Genomic DNA, 15,602 nt, shown 5'->3' on the forward strand with positions numbered 1-15,602 from the left:
ATTAGAATTAGAGACCAGTTCTGTTTAGAAATAACTCCAAAAACAGTTTTTACATTTTATTTTCAACATTGAAAACCAGTCAGATTTACTTCAGCCTCAAAGAGAGCATTTATGTACAATTAAATTAACATTGGCAGTGAGCTGCACTTCTTATTTCTAAACTGGAAATGGGTTAAAAGAGCACTAATTCCATCATGGGGTCTCCACCCTCATTAACTCATCTAAGCTTATTTGCCTCCCAAACGCCCCACCTCCTAATATCATGATGTTAAGAGCTTTAGTATATGAATTTTGGAGGGAAACAAACTTTCAATGATAAATCCTACATTATAAATGTAGCTAACAAACCACAGTGGTACTAGCAGTACCTGTGACTTTGTCACAAAAAAAAATACCAATTCAGATATTCTTATTTCATATTATAGCTGTTATAGATGCCTTGAAATAATGTTTATGCTAATCTCTCCTTCAAAATTTTGGTTATAAAATCTACCACTAGATCTTATTATTAATAAGGAAGCACATAGATAACAAATTTTGAAAAAAAATTATAACTGTTCTGCAGTAATTTGTGTCATAATTGGACACATGTTGTTTTATGATTTTCACATAATATTTTGAGAAGGGGATAATGGATGCATATATTTAGTCAGCTGTCAAAAGATCTATAGAACAAACAAGGCTAAGAACTTTGTATTATAGATATTTTAGAAACTGAATTTGTGGTTTAAAAAGAAAACTGGCAATACTGCAGAGTACAAAGAAGTTGTGAAGATGAAGATTCTAGTTAGGAGTTTAAGTTATTGTTTAGATGAGAGATGATGGAGAGTGAACAAAATCACTGGAAATAAGAGTTGAGAAGAAGGGGCCAGGAAAGAAGAAGGTGTGTGTGTGGTGGGGAAGGGAGTGATGATGAGGCAGTAGAAATAGCACGTACAAAGCCCTGAAGTGAGCAAGAGCAGGCTGTACTCTAGGAAGCAAAAGCAGAGCAGTGAGGCCAGAAGGTGGTGAGTAAAGGGGAGAGCGAGACAGTGTGAGATTGTCAGGGTGGAATGGACCAGATCGTTAGGTCATTGTAGCCTTGAAAAGAAGACTGGGAAGCCACTTAAAAACTTTAAGCAAGGTAGTCAACTTATTTTGATTTTAACTCTGATTATTCCAGAAGTGTGGATAAGCCAAGAAAAAAAAAAAAAAAGAATGGAAGTTCAGGCCAAGTGAGAAATGGTGGTGGTTGGGGCAGGAGAAATGGTGGTAGATAAGGAGGAAAGAGGTTAAACATAGTTAAACATAAAATAAAATTTATGTGTCAACTTGGCTGGGCCATGGTATCCAGATCAAACATTATTCTAGGTTTTCTGTGAAAATGTTTTTGGATGAGATTAACATTTAAATTGGAGGATTTTGAGTAAAGCAGACAACTCTTATTTATATAGTTGGTTCTCATCCAGTCAATTGAAGGCCTGAATAGAATAAAAAAAAATTGATCCTTTCCCTAGCAATAGAGAATTCTCCAGTAGATTGGATTTAAACTGGATGGTTGGCTTTTCCTGGTTCTCCACCCTGATGTCCTTCAGACTCAAACTGGAACATTGGCTCATCTAGGTTGCCAGCCTGCCAGCCCACCTGCAGAATTTGAACTTGTCAGCCTCCATAATTATAAGAGTGAACTCCTTATAATAAATCTCTTTACATATACAAACCCTACTGATTCTATTTCTCTGGAGAACACTGACTAATACAAATGGTGTGATTAAGTGTTGACTCAACGAACCTTGCTGATAGTCTGTATCTGAAGAGTGAGGGAGACATATGAAGGATATTTCTCAAACTTCTGTCATGAACAACTATGTATTCAATGGTGCTGTTTACTGGGAAAGCAAAGAATGAGGGAGGAACAGGTTTGAAGGATTAAATAAGTTCACATCTGACATATTAATTTTGAGATGTCTCATATACATTTAATTGGAAATATCTAGTAGGAAGATGAATTTATGGGTCTCTAACATAGAGGAAAAAGCTGAGCTGAAGCTAAAAAATTTAAATACTATAGATAGTATTTCAATGGACCTGGATAGAGAAGAGAAGAGAGAGCTCAGGACCAAGCCCTGGGGCCCTCATGGATGGGAATCAATAAAAGAAATCAAGAGGCTGCAACCAGAAAGATAAGGAGAAAGGCCATGAAGAAGGAAGTGTTTCCAGAAGGAAATAGGGATCAGATTAAATATAAAATCTACTTTATTGATGTGTGATATACATATAATTAAGTGCACATATTTTAACTGCACTGTTCAATAAGCTTTGACAAATGGATACACCTGTGTAATCCTCATTACAATCAAGATATAGAACATTTCCATTAGCCCTCTCCCCCCAATTTTTTTTTTTTGCCCTTTCTCAGTCTATTTCCAAACCTGCTTGACTGCACCAATCACTGATCCTTTTTCAGTCACTAGATATTTGAATTGTCCTTTCCCATTTTCATATAAACAGAATCATATGGGATGTAGTTTTTTGTGTCCGATTTCTTTCAAGCAGCATCATTTTGTGATTTTTCAATGTTGTTTAATGTACCAGTGGTTCATATCTTTCTATTGTTGAATATTATTCTATTAAATGGATATGCCATAATTTGTTTATTCCCTCACCTGTTGTTAGATATTTGGGTTGTTTCCAGTTTGAGGTTATTGTCAGTGAAATTGATATTTATGTACAAGTGTTCGTGTTAACATATGTTTTTATTTCTTTTGGGTAAATAACTAAGAGGGAAATTGCTGGATTATATAGTAAATGAATATCTATCTTTTTAAGAAGTTGGCAAACTGTTTTCCAAAGCAGTTATATCATTTAGCATTCTAATCAGCAATGTAGCAGAGTTCCACTTGTTCCAAATTCTCCCTCACCACCTGACATTGTCAGTCTTTATAATTTTAGCCATTGTAGTGGGTGTGTAGAGGCATCTCATTGTGCTTTCAATTTGCATTTCTCTGATGATCAGCAAGCTTTTCTGGGAAAAATTTACAAGCGGATTTTAAAATTTATTTGGAAATGCAAAGGACATAAAAATAGGCAACATAAGTCTGAAAAATAAAAAAAACTAGTTTGTACTACCTGACTTTAAAATTTACTGTAAATCTGCAGTAATCAAGACAGTTTGATATTGCCATATGTCAGAGGAACAGAAGAGAGAGTTTGGAAATAGACCCTATTATATGTTCCATTGATTTTTGATAAAGAGCCAAGGTAATAAATGGGGAAAAGATAGTTGTTTCAATAAAAAGCACTAGAACAACGAACATCTGCAAGGAATAAAATAAATCTCAATTCTTACATCAAATCATATACAAAATTTAACTCAAACTAGATCATAGACTTAAATGTAAAAGCTAAACTACCAAACTTCTAAAAAATATAGATAAAAATCTTTGTAATCTTGGGATAGGCAACAATTTTTACATAGAACACAACATGATTTATAAAATGAAAAATTGGTAAAATGAATGTCATCGAAATCTAAAACTTCTGATCTTTTAAGGACAGTATAAATAAAAAGAACAGATCAAGCTAAATATTGAGAAAAAAATTTTATATATTTTTATATATTACATATATGTATATATTTTTACTTTCGAGTTGTAAGAATTAATATATTCTGAATACACAAATATCTAATCTAATAAATGATTGTATCTAGAATATATCAAAGAATTCTTACAACTTAATAATAATATAAAAAACAATTAAACACGGGCCAAAAGATTTCAAAAGACATTTTACACAAATAGCCAATGAAATAGTTATAAATAACAGCCTCTTTTCAGGGGAAAAAAAATCATAGAAAAATAATATTATCACATTAGGTATAAACATTTGCTTTACGGTAAATCTCATTTTAGAGACGTATAAAAATCCACATTTTAGGAATCCAGGAAACATATAATATGTCTCTGTCCATGTCCAAATTGTCCACCTTCCATACTGCCACTGTCCTATTACTCAAGGAGCTGAGCCCCAGGTCCTCAGTTCCTCCATAAATCTTTTAAGAATGTATTAGAGAGGGCCTTTCCCCCTTATTCTCTGTAGATTGAGAATTGATACTGTTCCTCCCATTACTCAAGACTCCTCCAACTCTCATACTGGAGAATTTTTCAGATACCCCCAACCTAATTTGGAGACCATCCTCCAGGTTTATTCAGTTAAAATTAAATTGCTTAGAAAACTTAAGTAAATATAATGCCACTTGCAAAATGGCACCTCCTTCCATGTCTTTGGCATTTTGCCACTTAAATTTTCCTTAACATGGATAAACCTTTATCTGAGAACATTTTCAAGTTATACAAGGTAATAACAAGCTGAATCACGCATCAAGGACAAAATTTCCAGGTCGTTTCTAATTGATTGGTTTTGATTTCACACTTTATCATAAGAAAAAAAGGATAGCTGAATTTTCTGCTGATGATAAAATTCATAATGCTGACCACTGGGGAAAAGAAAAGAAAGTGTTTGATTGGTGTGACCAAGTTGAATAGTTAAGAGAGTGAGCAGAGCCTAAATCTAGAATCTTTTAAATATATATTAATATTCTATACTTATTCTTTTTTTTCATATCTCCCATATTAAGTTGGCTCATTAAACAAATGAAAATAGAAATTAAAAAAGAAAAAGACAAAAATCTTCCCTTACATGTCTGTAAGGAGCCAAAAGAAGGTAACATCTGCAGGGAAATGCTGAAGCATCATTATTTTAAGCAGAGTTGCCTTCACTATTATTCCAGCTTTAGCTTACATCTTCAGAAACAATCACGTTTTATTCTTTCTTCTTTTTTTGGCCAACACCAGGCAGAGCTAAACTGACAGTTGCTAAAGTTGGGTGAGAAAAACAGCTTTGCCCTACTCCCACGATATTGACTTTAACTCTGCCGACAATGAGGAAACACGTCTATTTCAGCGACGTAAGCAGATGGGAAGTCCATGATTACACCAGGCAACATTCCTCTTCTCCAGACAACCACCCTCTTTGGGATTTGGTCATGTAGTAGACTCCTGAGAAATAACACAAGGAGGAATTTATCAGAAGTTGGTGATAGATTGCTAATGAGATCTAAAGGGTGAAAAAGAGAGAAATCAAGGGTGGCTATAGGGTTATGAGTCTGAGAATTTAGAAGGATGCTGGTGGCAAGGAAGACAGATGGAAATGTGTGATCATAAGGACATTTGACATTAGTTAAACAACTTGGCTGTTTGCCTCTTTAAGCTCCATTTATTACTACTTGGAATGAATTGATTTCTGCATGGCAAATATTGACTCATCTTTCAAAAGCCCCAGCTAAAATGTCACCTCTGTGGAGAAGCCTTTCAGACACTCCCCAGGCATTTAATTGCCTCTCCAGGGCCCATAGAATACACAGTACGTGCACTATTCGTGCTGCTATAATATTTCTCATGCTATAATTTGCTGTTTCTACAGTTTCTCTCTCTGACCAATGAGTCAGCACAGCATAGTGGAAAGACCACTGCTTTTGGAATAGACAGGAGTGGTAAGGATTAAATCAGAAATATACCTCAGAGCTTGACACTTAATTCGTGTTCTTTTCGTCTTTTTCTTTAGCTTGTCAAGACCATGTGCTCCTTGAAGGCAGAGATTGGGTTCTTGAGATCCCTGGTTCCTGGCACAGTATAGGTGCTCAGCAAGTGTTTCTTGAATAAAAGAATTGGTCCACTATCTATGTCCGTTAGTTACATGAAGTCACCTTTTCTTACAGTCGTGGTGCAGTCTTTATTTGTCCATCTTCTTCATTACACTCTGAGTTGCTCAAAGACAAAGAACCATTAATATCCCGTACTACCAGGACACTCCTGCTGTCTACCAACTCTTTATAACTCTCTGCTTTCTGGCCACATGCTAAGATTGTCCTTCTTGCTCTCCTTGTGGCAATGGGGGGTGGAGAAGGAGGTTATGTGACTAGTTCTAGCCGTTGTGTTGTAACTAATAGTGACTTTCTGGCAGAAGCAAGTATTAAGTGCCCATGTGAGACTCTGAAATTCTTTCTTTCTGTCTCTGAACTTCAGAGTACTCAAGATGGTAGTTGGCCTATTGCTTGTGTCCCTGAGTGACTACAAAAGCAGAGCTCCCACTCCTCACCCACAATCTAGGAGAAACAATTTAAATAACCAAAAATATACCTTAGCTGCTTTGAGTCACTGAGACTCGGGCCATGTTCATCATCACAGCCTAATCTCACCTACCCTGATTGGTACAGGCAGCAACGCTTAGAATGTTTAGCACCGTATTCAGTTGACAAACCCACACAGGAAATATTAGAAATATAAAATCCATGTTGATAAAACCCCTACTCTTGAGAAGCCTACGATTTTACTGGAAGTAAAAACACTTGAAATAGATATAAAACGGCCATGAAAGATATGGTTCTGTTCTAAATTATAGGTATAAGCAAAGGTGCGACGGAAGATCAAAAACAAGAGAAAGTAATTTGTTATAGAAGAGTTGGGCAGGACTCTATAAAAAGATTAAATTTGAAAATCAAATACACAGCATTTTATTTGAAAAAGTTTGCTCTGATGAAAATAGAGATTGTGCATGGTACCAATCGATTTATTCTTACTCCTATTTCAGGACTCATTTCACATGTTGCCACCTCTGAAACGCCGGTCTTGACTGTTCCCATCTGCTTTGGGGCTACTCCCGCATATGCCTTGCCACGGCACTTAACGTCAGTGCTAGCACTCCACTGGATCATAATCACCCATTTAGTTGTCTACCCACTTAGTTGTCTATTGGATGCTAAATTCAGTTGTCTATTAGGCTCTAAGACACTAAGAGCAGGGACCAAGTGTGCTTTGCACAGCCAGCCTCTAGTACTGAGGCTGGTGATTAAGTACAATACAATAACGTTTGTGTCGTGGACTGAAAATTTGTGTCCTCCCAAAATCCATATGTTAAAATCTTCCCCCTCGATGTGATGGTACTAGAAGGTGGGGCCTTTGGGAAGTGCTTAGGTCATGAGGGTGAAGCCCTCATAAGAGGGGTCATTATAAAAGGGGCCCCACAGAGCTCTCTACCCCTTTCCACCATGTGAGGACGAAGCGAGAAGTCAGCAGTCTACAACCCAGAAGAGGGTCTTTACCAGAACCTGACTATACTGGCACCTTGATCTTGGACTTCTAGCCTCCAGAACTGTGAGAGATAAATTTCCATTTGTTTATAAGCCATCCAGTCTATGGTATTCTGTAATAGCAGATTGAACCAATTAAGACAGTTCTTGAGTAGAAATTGTAGTATTTTTCAATAGCTCAGAGAAAATTCTATAATGTGGAGGATGCTTTACAGATTAACTGATTCCAAAATATTTTGGTCAGTGCTATCTCCGCCCTCAAGGATTTCACACAGAGATCATCAGTGGGAAAATAGTTCCCATTTCTCCTACTCCAGCAATTCCAGTATTCAGAAAAGATTCCCAACTGGGCTCTGAGTGAATAATAACAAATATGAATCTGACAACTCCAAAATGATTTTTACATTCCATAGAGGTAGCTAAAGAAAGAAGAAAAGAGGCATGTTTTCCCCCTAGACCAGAAGCAGAAGGTATCACCTGTTACAAACTTACTGACTTAACTGGCCCTGACAGCACGGGGGCCATTAATAAAGGCTTTCTAGCCTGTCGCATGCATGTGTTGGCTTAAAAGCCTTGCTCCCCCAGGACCATTAGAAAGAGAGCTGGGTCTGATACAACATGTGCATCTGCCGGGCAGACTCTGGCTGCTTACCCCTGGAAACGCCAGAGCTGCCACTAACCTGACCCATGGATGGGGCAGAGGCCTTTCATAGCGGCGATTTAGAAAGAAATTGGGAGAATAGATAGTTTCTATGAATATAGAAACAAATATGGAAGAGGAATACATGATTAAAAGAAAAAACACTTGATAAGCAAGCACTTAGTCTGTGCTCAGAGATTTATATACTTTGCCATAGTTAATTCTTATCACACTCTTCTAAAATGAGTGGTGGCCCACTATCTCTCTGATTCTGAATTTCTTCATCTTGGCATGGAGATAAAATACTTTCCAAAGTAGTACAGGCAGCGAATCTGAGAAACCAGATTCCAGTCAGGACGCTAAGACTAGAAAAATTCCTTTAATCGCTGTGCTATGTGGCCACCCCTCACCTCCATGCCTTTTTGTAGTGATAGGCACAAGGATGTTGGAGATTTGAAAAGAACTGGCCAAGAGAGAGAAGTCCAGAAAGGAAATGGAGATTTGGTCATGGTGAGAAGCATTTTATTTTTTATCTGCTTGTTTTGCTCTGACATCGCCATAGTTCCTCCGAGCATTTCATTATTCTGCTTCTTTCTCCATTTACAGAAGAGCATACGGGGTTTAATGGAGTCTCTTGGCTTTTCCCTTTGAAATATTCATGGGCCTTTAGCAGCTCCTTTCATGCTCACCTTCTCCTCCATTAAGGGAGAGACCTTGAGCTGCTGAAGGAGAGGAAGCAGTACGGGAGGAAATGTGTGCATGTGTGGCAGGTGCTCACCCCCGCCTTTAGATGGGAAAAGAAAGTGCTCATCCCCCTGCCAGGGAGCATGCCTGCTTTTCCCAGATCTGAAAGAAAGGCAGTATAGAAACGGCACATTCTGGGAAAAGGGATTTGGTCATACCATTTCTTTCCCTACGTCTGTTCTCGCTTCTAGGTAGGAGTCTACCAAGACTCAAAAGAATAACGAGAAATTGCCCCCATGGAAGGCTTGGTAAAGGGTCAGCGAACAAGAATAAAGCATGAATTGACCTCACACTTCTCAAAATAGCACCTTCGTATCGTCACCTATGGGCCCTCACTTTACCTTCAGACTCACTTGCCCAGCTTTTCTCTGCTGTCATCCATCTACCCCGTTTCAATCATAGGAACAACACAGCAGTCACATAGTAGCAGAGCAAAGCTCCTCAGAACATATGTGTGTGTATGTGCCGTCATTTAACAACTACTGCGACAATTAGTTTACCTCTTTTAATAACTCTCCTTCACAGTGTATTTATTGTTTGTCAGGCACCACAATAATCTTGTTGAGTAAACACAATCCTCTTTGAGAAAAAAAGAAATTGGAGCTCAGAAAAATCAAATAACTTTAAGCCATTCTTGGAAGAGCTGAGATTTGAACTCCACTCTAATTCCAAATTCCAGTCCCTTTTCCTTTTTCCACCTGTCTTGCCTAAAGGTAGTTTGAGGATTTCAACCCTTAACATCATTAAAAAAATGTTTTTCAAGCAGAATGTATATAATCTAATTTTAAGCTTGGGGGATCCATAAATAACCCCAATTAAATGAATAAATTCAAAATAAATTAAAAGCATAAATTAAATAAAAACCATAATAATTGCTCAATGTAAGCTTATATAAATATGTAATCAACTTCAAATCATGTTAAATGAAGGAATTCCTATGGAAAGGAACTATGAAACTGCATTTATGTACACACAAGACAAGCTAGATAAAACTTGGAGATGCAAGAAGCAGGCAAGATAGAAAATCAGTGTCTAGAAAAAAATAGATTATTTATTAATACTGTTTCTTAAGGACCTCAAAATTATCATCCCTCCCCCTAGGAATTTTTCCATTTAATGTAATCAATAGTCAGATATATGATATAAATATAACATCTCTCTCTATTCACTGAATATATATTTATTGAGCAATGATAACTAATATTAAGTACTTATTATGTTCTAGGCTGATAGAATACTGATCTAGTATTTTACATATATTACCGCATTTAATTCTCACAATGATGTGAAGTAGACTCAATTTTGTTCCCATTTACAGGTAAGCACACGAAAGCACAGAGAGGTTATGTAACTTGCCCAAGGTCACTCAGCACATGGTAGAAACAGAAACACAACTCCAGAAGTTCATTTCCATGCTATAAAAGATGCATCTCCTAATATTTTTTCCCAGATACTCAGATGTATCTTTTGTAGGAAGTTCATTTCCAGATCCCAATCTCTGATCCACTATCCTAAAGTACTCACTAAGTATCAGGCACTGAACTAGGCTATGAGATAACAAAGGCACATGCAGCACACTCTCCTAAGAATCTCACAATCTCTTGGAAAATAAAGCCTGAAATCAGGCCTCCCATCTATGACCTCCGACCCAAGCCCCCAAATAGCCAGTGCTCTGTTGATATCCCAGTGAAGTCAGGTCCCAGAAGCCAGAAACAAAATAAATTCACTCTCCAATAAAAAGTTACATTGAATCACTATAGAATTAATTATGTAAGAGATGTCAAATAAGTACAAAAGAGCATTAAAGTATTTTACACCATTCTCCTATAACACACCTCCCAAGATAGAAAAGCAAAAACTGACATTGGGTCCAAAAATGAGCTCTGATTTTATCTGAGAAACAATTTAACTGACTTGCCCTGATATGCTGAAAGGAGGTTCTGCCTAGCTATATAAAAATAGAGCCTTTCCCTACTCAGTTCTGTAAAGAGGGTGTTGGACTCCAGCTTTCACTACAGAGATAAGAGAAGCAGAAATGAGAAATGACACAGCAGGTTCAATGGGGCTGGTGCAGGACCAGAAGCATACTTCCTGTTCCTCATTGTTATGTATTTTTCTCTTTACAAAAGTTAACTTTTCTTGCAGAGGCTTTAAAACACAAAACAATATTACATAATCATCCCAGGTGATACAAAGTTTTGCTAGTCTTCTTTGCAACCTCAATTAACTAGATCACCATGCAATTTCTCTCCAAAGGTCAAATGAGTATAATCCTTCAGTTTCCCATCTCTAGGGCCTGAGATGGAACTGAATGTAGGCATCAGGCATAAGCTATATGTGCCCCACTTTATCAGCATCTGATAAAATAAATCAGGATTGGGGTCCAAGAGAGGGCTGTGAGATCTAAATGAAAGAGAATCTTGAATGCCATGTTTTCTTTCATAAAATACCTCCATCTCACAAAGTCAGCTCATTTACACTTTAATACACTCTCCCTGTCAAACTGGTAATGACCTCATCTTCCGCCGCTTTCTTAAGTTAAAATATTTATCTGTAAATTGTACCTGAAACCTGTCCCCACACATCATTAGCAACCGTTTTATCATCCTCTGGGATCCCTGTAGTCCTCTGTTTTCAGTAAAATGTAGCTAATAATACTATTTGTTAAAACGTTAAAGGAATAGATGTCCGGATGTGCTCGATTTATTGCAAAAAATGTTGCAGTTTTTGATGCCTTCTTGAATCCATGTCCTTTGTAATATGACTTTGGAGCTTCTCTCCTTAAGAGGTAGAGTCTCTTTCCCACTCTGGGCATCTGGACTGGACTTGTACTTTCTTTGGCCAATAGCATGTGGCAAAAGAAATGGTGTATCTTGTATTCTTTTATCTTCTCTATTGCTCTGCTGCCTTCGCCATAAGTAAGTCCAGTCTAGCCTGCTTGGGGGATGTAGGAGAACATGAGGAAGAACCAAAGCTACTCTAAACCAGGCAACAGACAGCTAAAAGCCAGCCATCCCCCAACACATGAGGGAATCCAGCCAACTTCAGCAAAGCCAATACCCAGATGGCCATGGTTGGCTGATTGAAGCCAGTTGAAACCAGAAGAAGCACCCACAGATTTCTGAGCAATACTTGCAAGCTATTAAGTTTTGGGATGATTTGTTATGAAGCAAGAGCTTATTGATTCATTAAGCCTTACCTCGATCCTCTGGATCAGAGGATCCAAGGGTAGACCACAGGCTTCTGAAACTTTATAATGTTCCAACTCCACCCCTGGGCTATTGGTTAAAAAATACTCATATCCAGGAGCTGTCTCAGGCACAAATCAGAAATTAGAAGTAAAGGGGCCTGCAATTTGCATGTTTCACAAGCGTCTCAGGTGATTCTTAATTACCTGTAAGAACCGATGATCTAAGGCAAAGCACACACCCATACTGAGTGAACTCATCTCTATCTAGTTAGGGTCGTAGAACTTCAAAGTACTGTCCCTGTCAATTGAATTAGGAAGGAAAAATTTTTACAGATAAAACTATGCAGTAGTTGACAAACACACATCTTTACACGTAAGAATTCATGAATCCGATTTTGGCAAGATTGAATGGCAAGGTTCCCAGGCCCTGGTTCTATAGCTTGGCTCCACATTGGAATCACCTGGAGAGCTTTAACAACTACTGAGCTTGAATCCAAGCCTCAGGAACTCTAAATTAATTGGTATACAGTGTGGCCTGGGCACTGGGATTTTTAAATCATCCTTAGATGGTTCTAATGTGCAGCCAAGTTTGAGAGTCACAACTTTAAATTTTTCTGTGCAGCACCATTTCCAATAAAATGGGAAAGAAATAAAAATTAAAAAAAAAAATCAAACGACAGGTGTTTGCAGTGTGGTCATTAAGATTCCCTGTGATGGTCCAAATTACCTACTCTCTAGGAAACCTTGCAGCTCAATTGACATCATTTATCAGCAGCTTGTCTTTATCCTAATATAGATTTAGAATGGAAGGGATCATGGGACACAGAAATCTGGCCAGATCTTTCTTATTGCTAACACATTAAATTCATCCATGAGTTTGGATGATTTGGCAATTGGATATTCTACACATATATTGTTTTAGAAACATACATTTATTCTAGGAGTGTTGTTCATAATGTAGGTGTTTGATATTAAGCTTACTGTCAATAACCATGACATATTTGATGACAGATCTTAGTTTGACTGAACACTGAGTGACCTTACCATGATCTTAAGTGGTTTTAGTCCATGTTGACAGTTGTCCAACTTTACAAACAGCGTCATGAGTAAATGCCTTAAAGTGTCAGCACTACCACTTAGCAGTGTTTTGATGCGATGCACAGGCCCTTCGCACTCCCTTCCCTCAATACTTAAAATCCAGATTAATTTCTCAACCTAAGCAGAGATAAGAGGAGAAAGAACATGGCAAAAGTTGATACTTGAAATTTTGCCAACTCATTGGCTGTGAACAAAGCACTTTTAAAGCTATGATTTTAATTACTCAATCAAGCACAGTCTGAAACAGCTCTTCTTCTACTGGACTGGTTCTTTCCTGCTGAATCCTGATTGTGAAATAGGAATTTAAAGATTTCAATGCTCATAATTGTCTTATCTGTGATGATCGTGATAATATAATCACCAACATATACAAAACAATTGTTTAAGACTTACTATGTTCTAGGGACTATGCTAAGGTCTTTATAAGCGTTAGCTTATTTAATTTAAATCTTGCAACGGCCTTGTAAAGTAAGAGCTGTTATTATTACCTGCAGTTTATACATGAAGAAACTAAAGCATAGAAAAGTTAATTTCCACATGGTCCCTCAACAAATAAGTAAATAAATGCAGTGGAGTCAGGGATGGATTTTTGGCTGATGGACTCATAAACCATATTGCTATATGTAGCATACAATGTATTATAATGACACTTACCAGAATCGGTGTATATAGAGTTGGGTAGAAACTTAGAGATATTTGCAAAGCCTCTATTTTATTTTATGGATAGAAAACAAAATCGCAGAAAGATAAGTGATTTGTTCCAGGTCATTGTGCAAGCTTCTAGCACTGATAAAATTAGAATTCATGATTCCTCAGAAAACACAATTATAGCTTCACATTTAAAAAAAAAAATCTCTCAAATCTTGAATTTTTATTCATAAAAACCCAAATTCAGGGAATGTTTTCAAGTACCAATATACATGAAAAACAGTTACTTCAGTGCCTGGAACACAGCGAGTACTTAAAAACTACTAGTATCTCCCTTGATATTTTCACTAAGAAGCCTTCTCTCTTTATTAATTATTCAGAAGAATAAAAAATACCCTTGATCTCTACCCAGTACACCCTCTTAAAACCCTCTCTTTTCTTGGCTTCTCCTGATTACTTTCCACCTCTGAAAAGATCACTTTCAATCTTCTTCAAAGCTTCTTTTTCTTCACCTGTTCCTTAATGCTAATGTTTCTGGGTTTTGCCCTCGATTCTCTTCTTATCCCAGTCTGTATCTCCCCAGGTAATCTTCTCCTCCCCTATTGCTTCGCCTACTTCTTGTGTACCAAGGAATTCAAAACATGTACCTTGAGGTTAGGTATCTCTCCTGAGCCACAGTCTTATTGCTTAGACCACCTATTAATTACATACGTAGCTGTCCTTTCTAAAGTTTAGGGACAATATGATTTAATGTAGAGCATTCGAGGGGATGGTGGTGGTGGCATGTGTTTTGGGGGATAACTAAAGTTCCAACACAGTTGTCTGAAATGAATCATCTGCCCTCCCAACATTTATCAGCAAAGCAAAGTATTTCAAATCTAACAAGATGCCCGGTGGATTATTCTACACTGCTTGCAGGTCTAGTCCAGAACTTACTGTTTCAAAGATTTATTTTAAAGCCTCTGTCTATTTCTTTTGTTTTTTATTCTAGGCAAAAATATATATTTATATATATATGAATATGTGCATATTTATGCATACATATATACATACATACCTAAATTCACACATATACAAACACATATATACATATATACCTAAATACATACACATATATACACATTTCCCCCTCCTTTTCTCATAACATAGTTGAAAGGTAGTGGAGTGGGGTAGGAGGAGGAAGCCACGACACTGTCGTATTTATACTGTCGTAACATAAACATATTCATCCAACTTCCTACGCACTCTCCAAGAGTGAAATGTTTATCAACGTGTTCATAAATTTGCGATACGGCCACAAAATCATCCTAACGTGCCCGGAACCATCTCGAGTATCAGATACTCATACGCCTCCCACGGATTTTTCTACAGGCGCTTGTCACGGGGGGAGGCACCTTGATTCTGTCTGCCCGCCTACCACAGACATGGCGCCGGCCGAAAGCCACATCTTTGGCGTGGTACCCAAAGGAAGGGAAAAGCAGGCGGAAAGATGCACTTCCTGGAGAAGACCAGAGCAGGCCCCTCGCTGCTGCAGGGCCGTAGTCCACGGGGATGGAAATGTTCACTTTTAGGTGGTGTTTAAGACATAGAGTTAGTTTTATATTTTATGAGGCTATTTTTCCAAGTTGAGTTTTCATTTTCATTCTGTGGCCGTATATATTCCTAAATTCAATTTGCTTAGGCACAAAATAACTTACCTTTGTTTTACCATACTCTGGATATGGAAAAACATATAAAGGAGTGAGACAACTTTTACTTCTACTTCTCACCTCAATTTACCAACCGACCTTTTCACTTTAAAATAAAACTGTTTTAATATCAGTATTATTTCAAATTCCTCCTGAACATGGATCATTGCCTATTCAACTGAGTGCTTAATTTGTGCTATTATTTTATAAAATTCAGAAAACTACATGTATAAGTTCTATAGTTAAAGATCTCCACGAATTAGCATTTGTTTTATGTATACAGTTAAAATTTATCCAATCATCAGGTTTTCAATTTTTACATATAAAAACTTAACGTTAATTTTAAATGCTTGAAATCAATGTAGCATAGTAGAAATGGTGTGAGTCACACAATGCTTAGATTTTGAACTTTCGAATTTAGTAACGTTGTGACCTTGGTTGGCCATGTTACTTTCTATCTTTTAG

Source organism: Pteropus medius, unplaced genomic scaffold, assembly GCF_902729225.1.
Source record: "Pteropus medius unplaced genomic scaffold, Ma_sr-lr_union100, whole genome shotgun sequence".
Lineage (NCBI taxonomy): Eukaryota > Metazoa > Chordata > Mammalia > Chiroptera > Pteropodidae > Pteropus > Pteropus medius.